Consider the following 21992-nt stretch of genomic DNA (forward strand, 5'->3'; position numbering starts at 1 on the left):
CCTGGTGTTCAGAGCCGATGGTTTGATGTGATTCACCACTTTCACCAACCCTTTGAAAACGGTGTTCAGTTCATCAGGCAATGTTTTTGACACCAAAACTTCCCTATGAATGAAGTAATGAACTCCGGTTACCATTGGAGCACACTGTTTCACCAGCATTTGGAAGCCCGATCTTGCGCTTAGCATGGCAGGTGCACCATCAGGTGACACAAGATTTACTCAATCCAGATCATGTATTTCAAAGAAATTGTTAACAATTTCCATCACATTCTTAGCCTTTGTGGTGGTATCAAGAGTCTTACAAACAAGAAATTCGTCTTTGAAGTCTTCCTCAACCATGTATCATGCGAACACCAATAGCTGAGAGCACAATGCGACGGTCGATTCATCCAATTGTATGGCAAACAATGGAGACTTTATTTCATCCACAACTTGTTCACTGATGTTCAGTGATATCATTTATCCGTCTCGATACTATGTTGTTAGAAACAGATATAACATTCAGCTGCCTTGCTGCTTCCTTGCCAAGAACAAGCCACACCATCTTTTTTGCACAGGGGAGCACAAATTGCTCTACAATGGTATGAGTCTTCTTGGCCTGTTCAACTTTGTATGCAACAATGCAGAAAGCGCTCCCTGCATTGCTTGTCTAATTGTAGAATGCACTTGTTGAGTCGAGGCTTCATTGAGTCATTCCCCAAGACTTTGAAACAAATAACACATTGTGGCAAATCCACGCCTTCTTTTTCTTGACAAGTGAAGCCGAATTTGATGTAGTCCTCCGAATACATTTCTTCCTGTCATTGCCATTATGAACAAACTACACCACACCTGTAAAACAGCACATGTAGCACAGGACAAACGACACAGCAACCGCTCAGCACGATGGCGGTGGCTACACTGACACTCAGAGCCTCAGACAGAAGTTACTAGGACACAACCATGTTGTGTTGCCAGATGACGCTATGGATGATGCACTGCGTGCTTGTGAACACGGCGTACAACAGCCTAACGGTGGTGCCTGCTCACGCTGTGTGACTTTGGACAATGTTCCCGTGGACCACCAAAAAAGTCACCATGGGACCACCAGTGGTCCATGGACCACCAGTTGAGAACCACAGTGCTAAGAGAAAAAGTTTGCAATATTTGTGCACACGATGTATACACACTTGATTGGAACTGAGCGAAAAAGCACACAAAGAACTACTTATTGCACTGCACATTTCTCTTTTAGTTCTTATACAATTGCAAGTGGGAACATAGAAAACATGTGAAATAAGGGAAGATAATGTGCTATGTCTTCCCTTTATAATACTGTAAGACAAAGGTATCAAGAGGATCACAAGAAATTTTAATTGCTTTATTGCTTCTGGTGAAACATTTACAGCTTCTGATTTCCAGCATCAGGCAAGCAGTAGGTGTAACTTCTTATTTACAGGAAGTCTGAACCTAACTTTCAATTTCACAATGTCCACTCCTCCTCCAATAAAATGAGCCAATGCAGGAACAAAGTGAGATAAAGCTTACAGCTAGCTATAGCGTTTTGAAGATCTTGTAAAAAGGACTCTTCCCCACTCCACCCTTTATCTTTTTGGGGAAAAAAAATTATTTTTGCAATTTGCTTATGGTAAATGCAGGAAGCTGGGAATCAGGAGACTTGAGCTCCATTCCACCCAGCACTGGTTCACTGTGTAATTCTGGAGAAGCCACTCAGGAGGACATTGTGCAGTCCAACTTACTCTAGACAGATTTTATAGAAGCAAAGACAAACAGCAATTTTTTATTGCAGTGTAATTGCTTAAACAAAACAATCCCTTGCAGAGCCTGTAACACCACATTTCTCAAACTGTGGGTCCCTCCCCCCCAGGGGTCACGAGCAACTTAGAAGGGAAGTCATGAGCAACTTAGAGGGTGGTCACGGTATCACAAAGTTTGAGAACCTCTGCTGTAACACAAGCACAGTAACCTTTGCTCTTGAATTAAACCTAAAAGTGACACTGACTGGAAACACCAATATTAGTATCGGAGACCAGTTTATTTCCAATGACCTCATCCAGAACCAAAATAGCTGTTTTTCATAATTAGAATTTTTTTTTTTAAATTCCCACTTAATTCCATATGAAGTCATGTCTATACATGATACTATCCCTTTAGAGTCACTATGCTTCATGATACTATCCCTTTAGAGTCACCTATGAAGCCAGGCTTCATGAACTGGGCTTGTTTAGTTTGGAAAAAAGAAGATTAAGGGGGGTCATGATAGCGGTTTTCAAATATCTAAAAGGGTGTCACAAGGAGGAAGGAGAAAATTTGTTCCTCTTGGTTTCTGAGGACAGGACAAGGAGTAATGGGCTTAAAGTGCAGCAGGGGAGGTTTAGATTGGACATTAGGAAAAAATTCCTAACTCTCAGGGTGGTCAAATATTGGAATAAATTGCCAAGGGAGGTGGTGGAATCTCCCTCTCTGGAGATATTTAAGAACAGGTTAGATAGACATCTGTCAGGGATGGTGTAAGTGGAGCTTGGTCCTGCCTTGAGGGCGGGGGGCTGGACTCGATGACCTCTTGAGGTCCCTTCCAGTCCTATGATTTTATCTAAACAATTAGGGAAAAGTGACACACCTATGTAAAATGGTTTGATACTCTCAGCACATTGCCCTTTGCTTTTCCATCTCATTTTCATCCATTCATTTTCTGTGTTTATGAGATTTGTATAGGCACTACTACAGTATGCGCTAGCATGTGAAGCAAGGGATTAACAGAGTGACAAATGGTTTCTGATATACTATTTAATATCTATTAATGTGTTGATGGAGGACTTAAAGAGAGCCTGAATCTGCAGAACAACTGCATAACCAGAAATAAAGTAGTCTAGTATTGGTAGACACTGATCACTGAAACTTTCTTATGGTTGGAAAAACTGTCTGTTTTTAAATGTTATACTTGGACTATAACTCATGAATAGATAAGCTTGATTTGGTAGAGGGTTTGCTTGTAACTGTGTTGAACGGACAAATGAGTACTGGGCCTAGTATAACATATTGTTGATTAGTTGGTGTGTATGACAGAGCTTACGGACAGAATTTCTAGATTTTAATGTCAACTATTACTAGCCAAAACTTGAGCAACCCATGATTGTTACACCTCGTAGCATTTTTGTCTCTGAATAAATTTTGGATGACAATGTAGGACAACACTGGAATACAATGGAGAGAATTAAATTCTGCCACACTGTTCGGTGATGAAACTGTGGTTACAACAGTTGTCTTTTCTAAGAGGTGGAATAAAGAGCACATTTCAAAGGGCTCAAATGATGAGTCTGCCAAACATGTCAGCACAAGGTTAAGATTTCTGACTAGAGGGGAACTGTTCACTATACCTTTCAGGAATGTGTTGATGATGAGAGGGCTAAACTCTCTGAACTGTCCACTGGCAGATGATATGTTGGGATAGCAGACACATGCCTTTATAAAAGATAAGGATAAGCTTAGAGATTTTAGCTAGAATAGGTAACCCAAAACAGATTATGTACATCCAGAATGTGGAAATGGATTATTTTCTACTACCCCCAGTGAAAATATTTTCCGCTAAAGACTACCCTTGCACGAGCATATGATGACAATTATTCTATGTCTTGTTATCCATGCTGTGGCATGGTGAGATTTCAGGCTGAGATGCAGGACAAGACTGAATATGAGGCAGCAGATCCACAGATACTGGTAGAAGAAACAGAGATCCCAATGAGAAATCTAGGAGATGTATGTTCTGTCTGGCCCATGCTAAAACAAACTCTTGGCTCCAGGGTCTAGGTTGGTTTATTTATTTTTAAATCAGTAATAGAATCAAATAACGCAATTATCTGTCCTCACCTTCTCTGGAACAGAACTGAAGAAAATTAAAATTGCTGTCATGAAGAGCTCTATGAAAGGACAGCTCCTGACTCGTAGACCAGCAGCTAGCACAACTCAGATCATTCCTGCAACCTGTGGCTTAAGCCACTTGCTAACACCAATAAAGTTCCAACAGGGGAAGACTCATTTCTAAAAGTGGATATTCTTACTACTGATGAAGCCTCGGGTATTACAGGAAGGGGCTCCAATCTATCCAGCATCAACTTTTTCAGTAGGTGTCATTCCTGTTTGCCTGGCTTTGAAGACAAAGCCAGCCCTGTTTTGTTTTGCTCCTTCACAAGGGCAGCGAAGAATTCCTTCCTTGTCTGCAACCTGTGCCCTCCTTCATCAGGCATCCTTGGCAAGAAAGGCAAAGACCCTCTGTTGCCCATTGGCGGCAGATGGCCAAATATAACTGCACCCTGAAGAGCAACTGCTGATTATAGGACTGGAATTGCATGTTTGTTTCCGGAAAGGGGGAGGGGCAGGAGCACACTGCTTAATTCTATGCTTATCCATTCTTCTGGGATCTTTGTATGTCCAGTGATCCACAATCAAAAATAATGAAGGAACTTTGTCTGGTCAAAGCCTTAATTCTGAAATGGCACAAACCGATTAACAGTTTCTTGCACTTTGGGCTAAAAACTCTAAAATTGCTACAGGTACATAACTAGCTGATCAGAGGTAGGAACTGAGGTGGCTGGGGGCATAAGGTATTTTTATAAATGCTTTGCTGAACGTTCAGTGTAGCGGTCCCAATAGGCACTACTTCCCAGAAAGTTTCGAAATCTCAGAAGTACAACCCTCAAGAGAAGCTAAGCAGTAGCTCTTTTCTATACCCTCCTTTTAAACAATTCCAGCCCTGCTACTCCATCAGTCTTTTCCTATTCTTTCTGACATGCCTTTCCCCCTCTAGGCCTGGGCAAAATAAGGCGTGGGCTGAATCCAGTCCGCCAAGCCACCAGATCTGACCCATGGAGGAACCCCAAACAGGCTCCCGATTGCCCTGCAGTCCTGCATGCCGCTTAGAAACTTAACTGCAGGGCGCTTTCTCTGAGTACAGAGGTGAGTGGGGGAAGATTCACACACTGCTCCCATCCCCAGCACAATCCCACTGGCCGGTTTCTGGACAGACACTGATCACTGGGAGCTGCCTGTTTGAATAATAGGCAGCCACAAAACACAACCCTCCTGCTTACTAACTCAAGCACATGGCCGAGCAGGCAGAAACATTTTAATCTCTGAAAGCCTTTAGCTCGGCAGGCTGGTAAGTCTGCTGTCAAGAACCTGCCTCTGGCACTTCAGCCCCCCCCCTTTCCCAATCCTCTGCCCCACACACCTGCCCTGCTACTCCACACAAACCCATACCTCCTTCCAGATCTGGCACCCTAATCTCCTGCCTGAGATCACAACCCCTTCCTACCCTAGGTCACATCCCAAAACCCTGCATCCCAGTTCCCTGCCTTAGGTCACAACTACTTCCTTCGTCCAAACTCCCTCCCAGACTCCATTCTCCCTCCTGCACCCCAAGATCCAAGATCCCTTACCCCAAGATCCCTTCTGCTCCCAACCTCCACCCCAGATCCTGCACCTCCTCCATTAATATCATGGAAGAGTGCGGCCCATGACCCCTTTCCAAAATCTTGGGGGTGGCCCTCCCATCAAAAATTATTGCCCAGCCCTAACCTACACTATAGTGGGCTATATTTGTTGATGGAGGGGGGGGCACTAAGAATTTGGTAGGAGGTCGAGCGCCACTCTCTTCCATGATATTAGTGGAGAAGGTGTTGGGTCTGGGATGGAGGTTAGGTTAAAGACAGGGCTGTGACCTCAGGCAGTGAATTAGGGTGTGAGGGACTACTGGGTCCAGGAGGGGGATGGGTATGAGTGTAGGAGAGGATTCTGACCTTGCGGAGGGGTGCAGGTGGCCACTTTGGGCAGCGTGCAGGGGCACGGAAGGCAGGGAATGCTGATGAGCTGGATCCAGCAGTTTGGCAGGATGGATCTGGCCGGTGAGGCATATTTTGCCTGCCCCTGCCCTACACACTAAACACTAGGGATGTTAGATATCATGCAACTGAATAGTCATGTAACCACATGAAATCTTAGCCGTTACTCAACTATTCAATGGCTCCCAGGGGCAGGCTTGCAGCCAACGCATTCCCAGCCCCCCTACCAGGGAGTCCCCCCCTGCCATCCCGTGCTGCTGTCTCTATATCAGAGACAGCTGTGTGGGATGGCAAATGGAGCCAGTCCATGAAGGGAGCCTTAAAAGCCAGCAGCCTCTGTCCATGGGAAGCTCAAGCCTGCTGCCAACAGGTGTTGTGTCACTGCAGACTCCCCTGCCCCCCCTCCATGCTGCTGCCTCTGATAGACTTTACTAGTCCTTTTACTGGCTTATTTCATCAAGAGAATTGGTGGCTTTTGCTGGTATAAGCTAGGGACATACGTGTGTAGCTGTTCTAACGGGTAATGGATAAAAACATGAGCTTATTGGTTACCCAAACAGCTACATGTGGCTTCCGTTCAGGCTCCGAAAAGTGTTACCTGCCACCCCACATTGCTGAAAATTTCAGCGGTAACACGGTTACATGCAGCAGTTACATGGTTACTGAATTACATACATTTTAATATCCCTAGTATAAGCTACTTTACATCTCTGCCAAGACAGCTCTATCAGTTATATGCCATTATAGTTCTACCACTGTAATAGAAAGACAAATCCTTTAAAGTGTAAACAAGGCCTAAGTGTTACCATCTGACAGTATATGACTGGATGCAATTTTCTTTTATTGATTATAATCCTTACATTTTTCTGCTACTTCAGCCACACGTGACACACTCTCCTCTATTGTAGGCAATCCTCTTTCCTTTCCCCCTCCAACCTCTTTTCTGTTTTTTTAAATTTGTTGTACTGAGTTAGTTATCTGACAATTCAAAACCACATTGTGATTTTATATATTTATTTATTTATTTGATCCTCTATCTATATACAGGCAGTCCCTGGGTTACGTACAAGATAGGGACTGTAGGTTTGTTCTTAAGTTGAATTTGTATGTAAGTCGGAACTGGTACATATTGTAGGGGAAACTCTAGCCAAACATTTCTCTAGAGCTCAGTTTTATTCTCCCACACCTCACTTCCCTCAGTCCTTTATTCTCAAGCTGAGGTGTCTGCTGAGAAAAGCCGCTCCGCGTCTCCCTGGTCTGCTGGGGGGGAAGCAGCTAGTGCGGGGTTGCCTCACCCCGTTTGTAAGTAGGGATCCGATGTAAGTCGGATCCATGTAACCCGGGGACTGCCTGTACCTCTATTTATATGCTGTTTTAATTTTTCTGAATATCCTGTGCATTGCATAGACATAAACCTTTTTCAGTAAAAATCTAGTAAAATAAAAGATGAAACTGTAACCTAGCCCTGGTCAATAGAAATAAGTGCAAGTGTCTCAGAGGTGTAGCAGTGTTAGTCTGTAACTTTAAAAACAAGGAGCAATCCTATTTCACCTTAGAGACTAACAAAAAATATATATAGTATCGTGAGCCAAGCCCAATCTAGAAATAAGTTCCAAATGTAATGACACAAAAAGTCTACAGATTTTATATACATATTATCTCCACTGTTACATTTCACTTTCAAAGAAACAGATTACTTTACTGTAATGTTTTTCTTTTAATCACATGAATGAAATGAGAAGGATAATTTTATTTCCACAAGCAACCAACAAAATAAAAATATGAGACAACCCTTTGTTACAAGTAGAAAAATGTTTGTATTGGCCTAGATGACCTTGTTTTTCACTGTTACAGGAAAGAAATGATTAAGATCTATCAAATATCAATGCCTAAGCAAGATATTTCAATACAAAAAAAATTCCATGCTCCCTATTCAGTTTCAATACATAGTGATCAAGACATCAGTTGTCCTTTTAATTATTCCCAAGAAGTACTAAAAAAATAAACAGATGTTTTGCCAACATACCTCTCACATTCTCAGCCATATATTAAATAAATGTGACTAGACAAGAATCATAAAATTCAAAGTTATGGTTCTCTCAAGGCAAATACAATTAATCTCCCTCACATTTATCTATTAATCTGTACATCTCTCTTTTACTAATTACATGCCTTTATGTGTAACAGAACATCCATTCGAGTAGTGTACTGCATATATACAAGATGAGTAAGGTATGCCACACTAGAAACCATGACATTTTAAGTTATCAACTATAAAATGTTTCCAATATAGGATATATTAGGCAATATAGGTCTCCTATACTTAATTTGAGAAGATGAAAAAACTAGCAAATCATCTCAGCATTAGTTAGAATCATGGGGGTGGAATGTCAGATGGTTCTATTTTTCAAAATCACAGCTTGAAAAAAAAAATCAATTTGCCCACACACCAGTAGGAATATTTCTCTAATAAGCTATTTCTGCACAATTAACACTTATTTTTTAAAGGAAACTCTTATATTTGTCTGAAAATATTTTATCTACTATTGTTACAAGGAACATCTACAATTATTGTTAGGCATAATTAGAGACAAAAGCTTTTTTCTACTTTTTCAACTTGTTTACCTTGTATATTTGACCACACACTGTGTGTGTGATCAGTCTCACCACTAGGGATGTTACAATTTGTTTATTCAAGTAAATGTGTAACCAATGAAAATTTCAGCAGTTACACACGGAGGGAAGGGGAGTCAGCTACCTGGGAACCAACTTCACTGGCCCCTCTGCTGCTGCCTCTGATATAGAGGCAGCAGAGGGTGGAACAAGTGTCTCCTCGGGAGCTGGTGCTTGCAGGAAGCCAGCTTAAAAGCTGGCTCCCCATGCAAATCAGCTCCTGCCTGTCCTCGCGGGGAGCCGGCGTAAGAGAGAACTCCCAGCACACACTGGCTTCTGCTTGTCCCGCCACCCCACACTGCTGCTTCTGATACAAAGAGTTAGGACTACAGAGGCAGCAGCACCGGGGGAGGGGCGGGGGAGGTAAGAGGGGAGAGTGAGAGGGGAGAATGCATTAACTGATAACGGATGAGTCCAGGCTCAGGTCCATCAGTTTACTGTGTAAACTGTTTCACTTTCATATCCCTGTTTATTGCCTCCCTTGTGTAATCAGTAGTCCTCTTTGTGCAGGTTCTTCACACAAATAAAGGGGACAGAAAAAATTTACTATGAAAACACTGATATTAAAACCATAAAGATTGGCAGTAGAATTTCAAGGGGTGAGGGTGATACTGAAACTACTATAAGCTCTTTTTAAAAACTGACTAGATAGCAACAGATTGTGATTGGGTGAATCCCCATCACCTACCTTGGGGGGAACCCAATTAGCAACAGGCTCCATACTAGCAGGCTGACTAACAGCTCATATCTAGCTCTGGCCAGGAAGAAGAGTCACCTGAAACTTATAAGGAGACTTTGGGGAATGACTGCAGAGAAGGCAGGATACTCTCCCAGAAAGAACCTATTGGACTAAGAATTTACCAGGGGATGTGAACCATGAGGGAGGGCCTAAAAAGAGCAAGAGTGTGGGCTAGGATAGCTACCAGAGTTCCCAGGAAGAGGAAGCAGCAGGGGGGAAAACCTGCTAAACAAGAAACAGAAGAAGAAGCCTGCATGAATAGTAAATACTTGAACAATCTACCCACTTTTTCCCCCTTTTTCCCTCCTCCTCCTTTTCCCTTATTTATTCTTGGATCTGGACTTGTAATACTCCAGTCATCTGAAGAAGTGGGCTGTGCCCACAAAAGCTCATACCACCATCTACATGTTTTGTTAGTCTTTAAGGTGCTACTAGATTTTTCATTGTTGTTTAAGTTTTTCCTGCATGAATAGGGTAGGCTCCTGTGGGAGGGAAGCCCAAAGGTAGAGCCAGGAAGAGCAGCTTAATGGAGCGAGCCTAAGTGGGTGGGGGTTTAGAGGTTTACTTGGATTTTCAGTGGATTTTTTTTTATTCTAGAGGAGGTTTAGAACTTATGTAACTTGCCCAAAGGCCCAGGCCTCAGAAGCCCTTGGAGGTCAGGGAAGTGCATAAACAAATGGGCTGCAGAGCGTGCAGGAGTCAAAAGCTACTGCAACATCACACTCTGATTCAAGGGGTGCATGAGTAGTGAATATGCTATAAACACAGAAGTCTTACTCTAAGTTATTAGCAAAAATCATCTTAAACTACCTTTACTTTTCATTAGGAAGTTAACCTGCATTTGGGTCAAGAAGGAATCCCTGCCTGTTAGGTTGTCAGAGACCCTGTGGACTTCTGCAGCATGAGATACAGATCATTTGCAAGTTTAAACTAGTGCAAATTGTGAATTCTCTGTAACTAAGTCTTTAAATCCCGACTTCAAAAACTTAACCAGAGGACGGAGGCCTTTTACAGGAATGAGTGGGTAAAGTGCTGTGGCCTGAAATGTGCAGGAAGTCAGACTAATGATCATGATGATAAAATATTTTTAGATATGTTCTACATTTTCAAATATATTGATTTCAATTACAACACAGAAAGTGTACAGTGCTTGCTTTATATTTTTTTAAATGACCTGTACCTCATGCTGCAGAAGCCCACAGAGCATCTGACAATGTAACAGGCAGGGATTTCTTCCTGACCCAAATGCAGGTTAAGATCTTTTTGATCTTAAAGGGTATGAATCTATCCAGGCAGACTTAGATTTGTTGCTGTCCATACCTTCAAGGAGTACTTTCAAATCAACAAGAGTCTAGTCATTTTCACTGCTGCTATTCAGAATCCTGTGGACAGCAGTGAAATCAAGAAACACATCAGTTTCACACCGCTGATTAGGAAAACTATGAACAGAGGCAGATAATTTTTTGGGTGACTCTCCCTTGCAAGTAATTTCTGTTAGAGAGTGGAAGATATCATTTTATCTCACTTCCCTCAGGAGCTTTTGAGCAGAGGAAAGCAGAAGCAATACGTTCCTTTATGAAGATGCTTGTACGGTGCCCAGACCAGTAGAATGTGACACCTCCAACAGCAATAAACTTAGGCTGTCAGTCCATTAAAAAAAATTGGGTGAGTAATCTTGCTGTTGAATAGAATACCAGTTACTGTAAATATTTGTAGATATTTTCTACTTTTTCAGATATATTGATTTCAATTACAACAAAGTGTACAGTGCTTACTTTATGTTTTTGATTACAAGTACTTGCACCGTAAAAAACAAAATTGTATTTTTCAATTAATCTCATAAAAGTACTGTAGTGCAATCTCTTTTAAGGATGTTAAAATGTGTTTATTTGTGTAAATGTGTGCCATACCAATGGGGGGGGGAGGGCTCCTATATGACACCGGCAGCAGCACGAGGGGGAGACAGCTAGCTCAGTGGAAGCCAGAAGTCATGGGGAGCCAGCTTAAAAATTGCCTCTGTCTCCGAGGTTGCAGTGTGGAGGGAAGAGGAGGTGGCTCTGTAGGAGAGGGGAAATCACTCTGCGGGAGCCAACACAGGTGGGCTTAAATCTTAAAAATTGGTCCTCTACATGTACCAACTTCTGCCTTCCCCTGCTGCCTCCGATACAAAGGCAGTAGGAGAGGGGAGAAGGCAGCTGAATGTTCTAACCCACATAGGCAGCAGCACAGAGGGTGGGGCAGACGGCTCTGCGGGAGCCAGCACGCACAGGAAAACAGCTTAAAGGCCCGTTCCCCACGCGCATTGGCTCCTGTCTCCCCTCTACTGCCTCTAATGCAGAGGCTGCAAGGAGGGAGCCTGCATGTAAGCCTCTGATACAGATACAGGTGGTGGTGGGGAAATGGGAGCCAGTGCTCGAAGGGAGCCGACACCTCCTCACCTCCTAATACGTGAGCGTGTATCTGCTGAAATTTTCAGTGAGAATACATTTACACAAATAAACCTATTTTAACATCTCTAATAAGCATCACCCAGTTAGGGTGATCTTGCAGCTTAACCTTTCACATCCCTAAAGAGGGTGCTGTGATCATTATGATAAATCAGACTATGAACAGGCAGCAGCTAGATTACTCTCGAACATCACATTTTACAGACCTCTCTCCTCTGACCCCACTTCAGAATACCAAAAGAAACTACACCATCTTCTTAAGGAACTCCCTGCTTCTACTCGAGACCAAATTCACACAAACACACCTTCTGAACCCTGACCAGGATTATTCTATTTGCTTCACAAAATCCATAAACCTGGAAACCCCAGACATCTCATCATTTCAGGTATTGGCACACTCACTACTGGATTATCCACCTATGGAAGACTCCCTACTTAAACCCTATGTTACCAACACTCCTAGCTACCTCCGAGATACCACTGACTTCCTGAGGAAATTAAAAACATCGATAAACTTTCTGAAAACATCATCCTTGCCACCATGGATGTAGAAGCTCTCTACACCAATATTCCACATGAAGATGGACTACAAGCGATTAGAAATACTATCCCAGAGGTTACCACGGCAAATCTGGTAGCGGATTTATGTAACTTTGTTCTTATCCACATTTATTTCCAATTTGGGGACAATTTATATCTCCAGATTAGCGGCACAGCCATGGGTATCTGCATGGCCCCACAGCATGCTAAATCTTTATGGATGACTTAGAAGAATGTTTCCTCAAAACCTGTCCCCTATTGCCCCTCCTTTACTTACTCTACATCGATGACATCTTTATCATTTGGACCCATGGTCAAAAAACACTGGACGAATTCCACAGAGATTTTAACAACCTACACCCCACCATCAATCTCAGCATAGACCGTTCGACACAAGAGATCCATTTTCTGGATACTACAGTACAAATCATTGATGGCAAAAATCAATACCACTCTCTACAGGAAGCCCACTGACCGCTACACTTACTTGCATGCTTCCGGGTTCCATCCAGGATGCATCATGCGATCCATTGTCTAAAGTCAAGTCCTTAGATACATCTGCTCCAATCCCACTGACAGAGACTAAAAACTTCAAGATCTCTACCAAGCATTCATAAAACTCAATTACCCGCTGGGGGAAGTAAAAAAACAGATTGAAAGGGCCAGACTAATACCCAGAAACCAGCTACTTCTAGATAGGTCCAAGAAAATCAACAATAGGACACCACTTGTTATTACCTATAGCCGCCAACTCAAACCCTTCCAGCACATCATCAATAACCTACAACCCATACTGGAACAGGATGCTACACTCTGGGAGGCTCTGAGTGACACACACTCTCCTATAGACAACCACCTAACCTCAGGAAGCTTCTTACTAACAACCACAGGGCATATCACATTAAAACCAACCCTTGAACTTTCCCTTGCAACAAACCCCACTGCCAGCTTTGTCCACATATTTACTCTGGAGACACCAGCACTGGATCTAACCATGTCAGTTATACGATCAAGGGCTCACATTCCACTATGTCCAGCAATGTGATTTATGCCATCATGTGCCAGCAAATGTGATGTCTATTGGACAAACTGGTCAGTCACTTTGCCAGAGAATCAATGCTCACAAATCAGACATCTTCACACAGAGAAACCTGTCAGAGGACAATTCAGTCAAACTGGCCATTCCCTTGAAGACCTGACAACATGCATCTTACTTCAAAGAGACTAACACCAGATTACAGAGGGAGATTTCAGAACTTTTATTTATGCTAAAATTCCACACGTTGGGAATGGGCCTTGATTTAGATGATAATTACCTCACACATTACAAAGACAGCCTCCCACCTTCTGATACGCCTAGTAACTCCAGATTAGCTACTTAATTGACTGTCAGCTGATGCCTGTCTGGCTACACTTACAATAAGTAATTTCCTCCTTCCTTTTCCCTTCCTCATCCCCTCTCCCGTACCTTCTATTCTGTGTAGCTGAATCGTTACTGTATAATTTGTTTACTTCTTCATTGTATCCCTCTGTTATATAATGGCAATTCACTTTCAGAATATGATCTGAAGAAGTGGGTCTGCCCCACGAACGCTCATCACCTCATAAACCATTGTTAGTCTTTAAAGAGCTACATGACTGCTTTTTTTTGTTGACCATGGTTAGTTATTTGATGTGGTAAGGCAAACATGTTCTATGCACTAATACGGTAGTTAAGTGTTTCTTATAATACAAGAATCAAAACAAGTAAAGTACAGGAGTTTGACAGATTTACAATCTATGTGCTAATACTAACTAAATACATGCCTATAAAAATATACAAATATACACAATCTGTGTTTGTGCTAATATATTAAATTTAGCAGAAATTAGGTCTCAACATGGAACACTGCTTATAAGCATGACAAAGGCCATTAAGCTCATACTAACTCTTAGTATAGTTATTATACTGGACAAAACTAAGTTGCAGGGTCATAGGCCAGTTCTAACATTGTGGTTATCTCAAATCCAGGAAAAGTCTTAAACATGAAGAGAGTTAGCAACATCTACCCTGCTGCTTATGTTAGCAAAACATACATCCTTCAGAGGCGTGGGGAGGGGAAGGAAACCCTCTGAATGACCTAAGTTTCACTAGTGTGCAAACTGCTACGTCAGCAGAAGAGCGTAGGCCATGGTCACTGCCACTTGTGATGGTTTTATTAAGTAGATGGGAGGAGCTCTTCCCTGTTGGCACAGAGTAGCTACAGAAGCAAAATCACTAGTGTAGACATGGCTTAAAGGGTAAGGGAAGAAGCATCATACCTTTAACTGTTTTCCTCCTCCTCTTATGGCATTCCACTAGTCTCATGCTTTATGTGTTCTGAATGGAGCAATATCTTCTGAAATCTAAAAGCTCGATGTAAATTTAAATTTAGGATTAACAAGGACAAACCCTTCTAAATAACCTAGAAAAATACTACCTCAGTGGTCCCCGCCATGGCGCCCACTGTGCACCCACCTAATTACCGGGGTTGGCCCAAGCCATTCTTGCCCGCCCCCAGGCGCGCAGTGCATCCATTGTCTCTATTCTGCTGTTCTCCCTTCTACCCTTTCTTAGAATTGTGAACTCTATGATTTCATGATCACTGTCACCCAAGCTGCCTTCTGCTTTCAAATTCTCAACCAGTTCCTCCCTATTTGTTAGGATCAAATCTAGAACAGCTTCCCCCCAGTAGCCTTTTCAACCTTCTGAAATAAAAAGTTGTCCCCAAGTTGTCCAAGAACTTATTGGATAGTTTGTGCCCCGCTGTGTTATTTTCCCAACATATATCTGGATAGTTGAAGTCCCCAATCACCACCAAATCTTGGGGTTTGGAGGATATTGATATTGTTAGTTGTTTAAAAAAAAGCCTCATCCACTTCTTCCACCTGGGTAGGTGGCCTGTAGTAGACTTCTAGCATGACATCAAATAATAAATATGGTGTTGCACCATGGATTGAGAAGAGGACTGAAGAAGACTCCGACTCCAAAATAGGTCTAATTGGCCCATTTTAACCAGTTGAAGCTAGTTCAATGTACTGCATTTCAGATACACCTGCCCATGTGCAGATATATGTAGAGTTCCATATTTCAGTGGGTTTAAAAAAGTGGAAAATCCACGTACTGAATGGGTCAAGGGATTTTAGAATAAAGTACTTAACATTTCTAAACCAATGTCTTCAAACTTGACAAAAGCACTTGGCCTCACTGAGGACGAAGTTCACAGCAACTACAGTGGAACCTCAGAGTTATGGGCTGACTGGTCAACCACACGCCACATTTGGAGCCAGTGGTAGATAATCAGGCAGGAAGGAAAAATAAAAATAAACTATGTTTACAAAGTATGACAAAAAGAAAGGAAACAGAAGAAGTTTAATTTAAATTAAAATGGTTAAAAGCAGCACACTTCTGCATACTACAGCTTTGAAACTTTAGTAAGTCAATGTTCATTTGTAAACTTTTGAAAGAGCCATGTTCAGAGATGCAAACCTTTCAGAGCTACAACTAACTTTCATTCCTGAGATGTTCATAATTCTAAAGTTAAACTGAGATTTTACAAAACTATAATGAATTCTATTTAATGCACACAAAGTTAGGCCAACACATTTTTCAGAAAGTTATAGAAACAGGTCTAAGGGCCTAGCTGAATTATCCAAGTGTGAGCACTGGGTACTATAGGTGTTCAGCACTTCTCAGAATCTCTGACATACCTTGGAAGGATGACTGTAACACAGCTAAGTATCACCTACACAAGCAAAACGAATTTATGCTACAACATATTTACAGAGTTAGGAATCATGACAACATGACCAGATCTTGGCGAAAAATGCCTTTACAGAAAAAATGCCATGAAATCTCTAATATTATGGGACCAATACAGGTAACATGGCACATATGTGCCACCTGTATTGGTCCCATAATATTAGAGATTTAAAAAAATATATCATTCATGTTGTCTCTATGCTTTCTGTACAAAATGGATTCAATATTTTTATGTTTATTGGCAATTTCTATTGAGCTAACACAAACTGGTTTTTAGTCACTCCAGGTTTATAACCTTGAAGGTTACTTTGTAACATTAACATCTACTCAAACTATGCACAGGGATATTATTTCAGAACGGTGATGCGTCAACAATTTTTTTTTAAAGGAGAAATACTGATGATACACATAGTGTGGTGCAATACTACTATTTCATTGGCCTGTATTTCACTACACCTGTCCAAAGGTAACGAGGATGCACATTGCAAACTAGTGCTTGGCTAGAACTTTAAAGACAAACTGCCCTGTATACATATTTGATGACCATGGCAAACGAGTAGCCACAGTTCATAAAAAGGTTGGAGTCTTTATCACAGCCTATGCCTGAGGAATATCAATCTCATCACCTGCATGAGAAAGCAAGTTTCCCCCCCTTTCTTAAAGCCATAATGTGCCAAGTCCTATAAGAGAGGCCGCGCCCTTTATCCCTTACAGATATATCTAAAAGCTGGCAGGCTGAGCCCTCTCTTTGCCCCTCACTTCTCCCTGCACAAAGCCGCCTGTTGTGCAGATGACACACGGAGCAATGTGCGGGGCCCCTCGCACGTCACTGCCCAGCGCAAGCCGAGCGAAGTCCTGGCAAGGCCCCAGCAGCCGCTCCCAGGGCTCTCCCCGCGGCTCGGCCCGCGCAGGGGGCCCCGCCGCTACCCCGGCCCAGCGCGAGGGTCTCACCGCTCAGGCGAAGCCGCGGCGGGGTCGGCGCCAGGATGCCGGGCGGGGAGGCCGGTCCCAGAGCCAGAGGGGCCGGGCGGCCTCTGGCAGCGGCGGGCGGGGGCGGGGGGCGCCGCCGGGGCGGCTTGGCTGCCGACGCTGGTATGTCAGGGGCCGGGGTTGGATTTCGAAAGATCCGCCATTTTCACCTCGTCATCACCATCGCAGCCCAGCCCGGCACCCAGCGCAGCCCCCGCCCCCGCCGCCGGGCCCCGCCCCCGCCGGGCCGCTGCGCCGCCACCGCCCGGCCCGGCCCCCTGCGCCTGGCGGGGCTGGTTCGCCCGCCTCGGGCACTCCCTCCCCCCCCCCGCTCCCTGTCTCCCACACACTCCCCTCTCTGCCCCCCCACTGCTCCCTGTCTCCCACACTTCCCCCTCTGTCCCCCCACTGCCCCCTGTCTCCCACACACTCCCCTCTCTGCCCCCCCACTGCTCCCTGTCTCCCACACTTCCCCCTCTGTCCCCCCACTGCCCCCTGTCTCCCCCACTCTCCCCTCTCTGCCCCCCCACTGCTCCGTCTCCCACACTGCCCCCCCACTGCTCCCTGTCTCCCACACTTCCCCCTCTGTCCCCCCACTGCCCCCTGTCTCCCCCACTCTCCCCTCTCTGCCCCCCCACTGCTCCCTGTCTCCCACACACTCCCCTCTCTGCCCCCCCACTGCTCCCTGTCTCCCACACACTCCCCTCTCTGCCCCCCCACTGCTCCCTGTCTCCCCCACTGTCCCCCCACTGCTCCCTGTCTCCCCGTCTCCCACACACTCCCCTCTCTGCCCCCCCCACTGCTCCCTGTCTCCCACACACTCCCCTCTCTGCTCTGTCTCCCACACTGCAACCCATCTGCCCCTCCACTGCTCTGTCTCCCCTGTCTGCCCCCCCACTGCTCCGTCTCCCACACACTCCCCTCTCTGCTCCGTCTCCCACACTGCCCCCCGTCTGCCCGTCCTCCCCACCCCCCATATTCCGCCATCTGCCCTTCCTCTCCACCCCCCACACACTCCCCTCTGTCTACCCCCTCCCCGCCCCACACTCCCCTGTCTGCCTCCCCCCACCATCTGCTCCTCCTTCCCATCCCCACACACTCTCCTCTGCCCCTCCTCTCCGCCCCACATGCTCCAGTCTTCCCTTCCTCTAGGCCCCACCCTCATCCCCTCCCTCCCCACACTCCCCCATCTGCCCCTTCACCCCACCCCACACGCTGCCCTCTGTCTGCTCCCCACTGCCTGTCTGCCCCTCCTCTCCGCCTCACACCTCCCTGTCTGCCTCCCACCCTGTCTGCCCTCCACTCCGCCCTATGCATCCCTCAACTTCCTCACCAACTCCCCTACACACTCCCGTCTGTCCCCCACCCCACCCCACACACTCCCATCTTCCTCACCACCCCCCACACACACTCCCCTGTCTACCTGCCCCTCCAGCCCCCCCATCTGCTCCTCTATCCCCCATACACGTCCATCTGTGTACCCCTCCAGACATATCCTGAACCTCCTTCCAGGGAGAGTAGTTCATGAGTGACAGGCACCAAGTGGGGAAAGGTAGGAGTTTTAGAAATAAAAACTGAATGGATGCTACATCTGTAACTAGTACAAAAGCAAGAACCCAACCAGTTAGAAGTGCCAACTGTGAGACAGCTACGTTCCCTGGGTAAGCAAACTTGAACCTTAACATTTTCTAGCATTGGTGAATTAGAGAACTAACCTGGTATCACCTTCGCCAACATATCAACTCGTAAGTTATGAAATAGTTAGACTACAAAGATGCCCGAAAAATAGCAGAGCTTAAGCAAAGATTGTGATACTTAGGGAAAGGGGACCTATTTTACCGCAAGTCATGTTTGTTCCAGAGTTTTTTTTCCCCATTTGAAAACTTAGATTAAAATAAGATACCAACCCAAAAGTGAAATTCTAGATGATTGTATCGAAGTAACAAGACACTGACCATTCTGACACTAGGCTACTGCACTACGTTTTTTCCATTCAACACTTCTAAAACAGTCACATGGCCATTTTGTAAAATGTATCAGAAAACAGCAATCTTAAGAAAAACATAAATATTTGCTGTATTAAAATATTTGTTAGTTAAAGCACAAAAGTATGAAAATAAAAACAAAAAAATAAATTACTCTCCAGCCAAGAATTCTAGGATCTCACATAAAGATTCTTCAAACAATTAGTCATCAACATACAAGATCCTTCAAAGTTAGAGTTTAAGCCCAGAGGGAACTACCAGATCACTTTGTCTGACCTCCTGTATATCACAGGACACCCACACACAAAACCAAGCAAACTAAATTAGACCAAAATATTACAGCCTATAGGAAACTAGAAGGTTGGTCTGAACTACAGAGTTAGTCAGCATAAAGCAGCTTACATAGATCTCACTTTGTAAGTGTCTACACTCCAACGTTGCTCCTGACGATGCATGTCACCCATTACTCCAGGAGGCATAGAGCTTGCATTGATGCATTCAGGGCAACAGTCCTGTGTAGACACTGCATTATTTACATTGCCTGGTGGCGCTCAGTCCTAGGGATGGGGGTTTCAGCTGACCACCAACAGAACCATAGACATGATTCACCACAGTAAATATCAAGGTTGCTGTATTTTGACTTAACTTTGTAAAAGGTCTCAGAATAATAGGGACTTGAGGTGTGGCACCAATGTTTAAGGCAACTGCAATGGCAGGGAACTGATTAAATGAGATATACTCTGATAATTGGGAGAAATGGCCTGCACCTCATATTGCAAGCACAAAGTAAAAAACCGTAAGGTCACTGGAAATCTGACTCAGAGGAAAATTCCTTCCCAACCAACAAATGGTGATCACTTAGACATTAGGGATGTAAATACCCAATTAAAAAGTTAACCAGTGCTACATTATGTAATTTTAATTGGTTAAATTGTCAGTCATGGAGGGGGTGGGGGAATTGTGCAGAGCTGCTGGCATCTCTAGCCTGGCTTCTTGCCTGCTGGCCTACTGTACCACAGGGCTGCTCCAGCCAGCTGGACCCACCATGGTTTAACTGGTTACCAGGTAAGCATGCTGGTAAGGCTAAGTTTAACCAGTTAAAACTTTTACATCCCAATGAGACAGTGCAAATGAGGTGACACTGGTACTGTTGCATCTGATTTCAGTTGGCCTGTATTTTCTTTTTGGGGACATGGAGGGGAGACGGCCAAAAGTCAAACATTTGGCCCTGAACTCCTTAAAAAAAGTTACAACTCACACAAAACAAAAATGCTCTCAATACTTAGGACAGGGGTAGGGAACCTTTTTTGGGTTGAGGGCCACTGACCCACAGAAAAAATCAGTTGAGGGCCACACACAAAAAACCCTCAGACTAAGAGAAAGACACTCCACACATTCTCCACGCCTGGGGGGCCCAGCCTAATATATTTTGTGTGCTGCCCCACCATGGGGCAGGGAGCTGGAGCTAGAGCGCCAGCACAAGATCCCTCATGCAAGGGGGGGTCTGAGCCTTGGGGTTGGATTCGGGCAAGCTGTGGATCTGAGGTTCCCCATCCCTGACTTAGAAGCTGTCATACCTCAAAAATGGGACACCCTTCTCCCCCCAAACACCAAACAAAGAGGCAGCTTACAAAGGAAAAGAAATATCCTCAGAACTTCAACAGAGTCAGAGAACCTCCTCTCTTCTTTAGATATGTGGGAGGATTCATCAGGTATACAAGTCACACATGAGCCCACTGCATTTACCTATGTGATTTTCAGTTATAAATTTGACCTAATTGTAGCTGTATCTTTAAAAAAAACAAAAAAACACTAGATTCATCTTCCAATATAGCATTGATATTAGTTCTACTATTCTCAATTTTGCAAAACACTACCATAATAAAGCTGACAATTTCGACATGTGGCATGCCATTTTGTACTGCAGAGATGCACATCAAGATGAACTTTTGTAATGATTCATCACACTCTATATACTGCCCTATATCTAAACATCCTTATTTATATAATGAGGCAGGCAGGGGAAGCGAAAATACTAGGCACGTTTATTTTGATTTTTTTCCCCCAAGAGATTGCTAGAATGAGGGCCCAAACTGTAAGCCCTGCTTTTCTCTCCTTTTGATCTTTGCTGAAAAAGAGCATGTCGCAGTGAGTCTCAGCTCTTGAGATCTTGAATTCCTTAACATTTTCTAGGGTTAAAGCCACATAAAGAAAGCTCCTCCTTACTATTCAATATATTACACAAATGACTTTAAAATGCCAACCCATTCGTCAGAACAGTCACACATAACCAATGATTTTATTTTTCACGCGCAGGGTCGGCTGTTTCCCTGGCTACTATGGACTGGCAGTGACAAAGGGACAAACAGTCAATACACCCACACACCGGGGCACAAGCCACAAAGGCCCACCCGCTGGCGGGGCACGGCCCCGGCGCCTGCATTGCCAAGGCAGCCGCGCAGACAGCTCAGGCCGGGGCTGCACCGGCCGGATCCCCGGTGCCCGAGGGGCGCAGCGCCAGGAGCGGCCGCGCAGGGCTGCGCCGTGGGCTGGCCGGGCCTGCGCCGCCCGCCCCGGGAGCTGCGCCCAGGCGGCGGCAGCGGGGACCGACTCCTGGCGCTGCAGCCGGGGTCCCCCTCCCCGGCCTGTCCCCGCAGCCAGGGAGCGGGTGGCCCCCAGGGATGGGGGGGGGCTGCACGGCGACGCGCTGGGCTCCCCCCTGACACCCCTTCCTGCTCCCTCCCTTCCCCCCACCCCGCTGGGCCCCCCGCGCTCACACTCACCGGGCTCGCGCTCCCCCCTCCCCCGGGCTCGCGCCGCGGCTGCCCCCTCCTCCTCCCCCTGGGCTCGCGCGCCGCTCTCAGCAGCGGCAGCACCAGGGACAGGTTCCGTGTTTGTTCAAAATCACGCGCCCAGCGCCATTCCACCGCCACATCCCATAATAATGCGCAGCGCCGCCTTGGCAACCGACATAGCGTCACCAAGCGAGCGCAGCTCCTCCCTCTCCCGCCCTTTGGGGCC

General features: G+C 45.1%; 1 protein-coding gene across 6 annotated transcripts in view; it reads right to left on the bottom strand.

Moving 5' to 3' along the window:
- LIN54 (lin-54 DREAM MuvB core complex component) overlaps positions 1-21887 on the bottom strand; it is a 79592-nt gene extending 57705 nt beyond the window's left edge. For 3 of the 6 annotated variants that reach the window (XM_075929502.1, XM_075929501.1, XM_075929498.1), the window contains exon 1: positions 16969-17194. The gene's annotated coding sequence lies outside the window, so the exon portion shown is untranslated. Of the gene's footprint in view, positions 1-14537; positions 16078-16968; positions 17195-21754 lie in introns of those variants that run through there. The other 3 variants (XM_075929499.1, XM_075929500.1, XM_006110892.4) reach the window with 3 other exon arrangements.
- Between the last annotated feature and the right edge of the window lie 105 nt (positions 21888-21992).

Source organism: Pelodiscus sinensis, chromosome 5 (genome assembly GCF_049634645.1).
Source record: "Pelodiscus sinensis isolate JC-2024 chromosome 5, ASM4963464v1, whole genome shotgun sequence".
In the NCBI taxonomy this organism is placed as follows: domain Eukaryota; kingdom Metazoa; phylum Chordata; order Testudines; family Trionychidae; genus Pelodiscus; species Pelodiscus sinensis.